Source organism: Cyanistes caeruleus, chromosome 1 (genome assembly GCF_971803275.1).
Source record: "Cyanistes caeruleus chromosome 1, bCyaCae1.hap1.1, whole genome shotgun sequence".
In the NCBI taxonomy this organism is placed as follows: Eukaryota; Metazoa; Chordata; class Aves; order Passeriformes; family Paridae; genus Cyanistes; species Cyanistes caeruleus.
In genome coordinates, this window is record NC_141701.1 from 50,668,521 (window position 1) to 50,671,403 (window position 2,883).

General features: G+C 40.7%; 1 protein-coding gene across 2 annotated transcripts in view; it reads right to left on the reverse strand.

Moving 5' to 3' along the window:
* Window positions 1-2,883, reverse strand: part of LAMA1 (laminin subunit alpha 1) — a 98,855-nt gene that overhangs the window by 95,163 nt on the left and 809 nt on the right. The gene's annotated exons all lie outside the window — the stretch shown is intronic.

A 2,883-nucleotide genomic window follows, 5' to 3' on the forward strand; every position in this document is an offset into this window, starting at 1 on the left:
ACCCCCACTCCAAACCTCTGTCAAATGCTGTAACTTGTACAAGTACATTACTTCTTGAAGAGGAACTCACCACCCCGAATTAGGCACCAAAGAGCCCATCTTCACTAAGTGAGATTCACAACCACCTCATGAGTGGTGCCAGGCTTGAGTAACCCAGTTAAAGAAAACTGAAAACTAAAACAACAAACTAATTCTGGCAGATACTGGTATAACAAAGAGTTTTTCCTTAAGACAAACACCTTGTTGCTGCTTGTGGCAAATAAATAAAAGGGAGGGAGGCCTGCACTTGTATTCTCCTTACATTTTGATCACTCTAATGATCCAGCTAAAACATCAGCTTTTTTTTTCCTTCTGGAAGGAAATTTGCTATCTTGGCTGTACAGTAGCTCGGTTTCAAAGAGAGGTCTGGAGAGATTTCACACACTCCTCCTCCGCATCACACCTGTCACAGCAACTTGGTACTAATAGCACTTTATTCAGAGATTGGAGATGTGGGTTCAAACCACCTCAAAGTAAGGAGATTAACATAAATCTCCCTCTGCCTGGGAATGTGCTCTAACTAATTTATACTACTTATGTTTCAGGAAAAAAAAAAATGTGGTTGATGACCATAATGTCATAATTTGTATACAAGTCGTAGCCTCAGAATAGTTACTAAACCAGATCCTTGAAGCAGAGCAGGACTGAAACGCAATGGGTGACAGGCATGTGAAACACCCATGTTCATCTCTGCCCAGGTGGAGCACCTTCCCAGGGCCATCCAGTTCCCTGAACATCAGCACTTATCCAAAACCCCAGGCAGGAACAACAGAGCAGACTACTTCAACACAGCAGCTTACACAAACAAACTGAGATTCAGCTGAGGAAATATTTAGTCTACAACTATTGCCTTCCAAGTTAACACTACCACAGCTTTTAGTAGCAGATTTTTATTTTTAATTACAGAAAAATCACCTGACACAGAATCACAGAATCAAATTTATGAACTATAGGCAATAGCATTCAAAATTATTAGCTGATTTTCCTTTCTACTTTAAAGACACATATCACTTAACTCCAGTATAACAAAGAATGCATTCCAACAGAGCAAAGCTGCTACAACAAGCCTCCTAAATTGCTTTTTGCTTCTGAAGTTGTAAAGTAATTCTTCTCTATCTAGACACTGAGTTACACATTTCACGAATAGTTACTCCATTGGTGGATACAAAAGACTCAACAGAAAAACCCAACCAAACTTTACACTATGACAGGGACACTTTAACAAAACACCTGTAATTAAAATACCAACTAAATTTTATAGCTGTGTAGATATTAATCTTTAGGCTGAAGGAACCAATCATTAACTTTCAGTGCAGTGACTTCAGTATAGTGTGTTTCTCTTTCTTAGACTGGACTTCAGCACTTTCTGACAGACCCTTGCAGCTTTGGCACCCCCCAGTTTGTTCATTTGCTGACAGGACAAAAGCAAAACTGAACAGAAAAACAATAAATGCTTTGAGTTCTACCGCAGCACTCTCCATGGCCATGCCAAGATGCCTTTTCCTCAAACTTGTCTTGACAACTGCTCTGAGAAATCTTTCCACTCTCACTACAAAATGCATTTTTACCTCATCACGATGCTTACAATTCTGAGTTTATTTACTTTCAGTAAAAGCAACACTGCTATTCTAATCTGCATCGCATTCTTCACATTGTTTTAGGATCAGTTATCTTGAATTGTGGCTTTTGTAAAGCAGCTCACCACCAGGGGGGTTGAAACTCACAGCTTCCTCGGATGATCTGTGCTCTCACGCTGAGAAAAAAAATTCTATCAGCTTAATCTAATAGGAGGAATGATCTCTCGACCTGATCTTTCAACTAGAAAAATATAATTATGAACTTAAATATCCCCAGGAGGGATGGCTTAGAAGCAATGAAATACATTGGTAACTTCAAACACTGACAAAAAAACAAGTATTTTATCCAGATTCCTCTAGCACCCGTGGGCTGCTATATAAAAGCTGCACATTACTGCAGCGAGATAACTGCAAATGTCAATAAAAAAACAAAAAAGGTATTTGGTCTTGTCACCCATACATGACAACCTTCAGGAAAATTCCTACCTTTCAAACAGCATGTTATTATATATATCCAAATAGGAACTTGTACTGAATTAAGGTTATTCGATGTAAGATGGTACCTTAAAAAACAAAATTTATATCACTCTATCTTGCATTTAATTTCTTTCTACTACCGAATTTTCGTAACCAAAGTAAAGCATATTTATTTTCAAACTGAGACATATGGCCTCTGAAATTTACTTGGGCTTGATTTTGTCCTCTTTACCTAGAGGATATTTTGTACACATAATTATCTTAATAAACACTCGCTTTTACTGCAGCCTGTAAACATCCAGATGCTAATGTCCCACACTGTATACTTCACCATAAAGAAAACAAGTCACGCATCTGCACAACATATGCCTTGCAACCCTTTTCTATTCCAGGTTTTTTTTCGGTTTTTAATAGAGACCTAATGGGACGGGGGATTCACGTGCAGGGAGTTGGGATGGGCAGAAATTCTGCTGCGGACCGCAGCAGGAGCTGACCCAAGCCAAAGGTGAGAGCATGTGGTGTCTGCCAGCTCTTCCCTTCACGACCCAGCACACCGCGGAGCCAATCACTGTTAACTCCAACAACTGAGTGAGCCCATGTGGCAACTCGGGTCCCAGCGGGACAAGCCAAGCTAGGGCACTTGGAACAAAGAGGATGCGTGTGACGGTCACTGGCACAGTAAGTGCTCGGTGCGGGGCGTCCCGCCGTCCCCGCCGCAGCGCACCGGACAGCACACGTGCCAAAAAAGAGAAAACTTTCGTAAATTATCTCCATTACTTCTCCGTGCTAC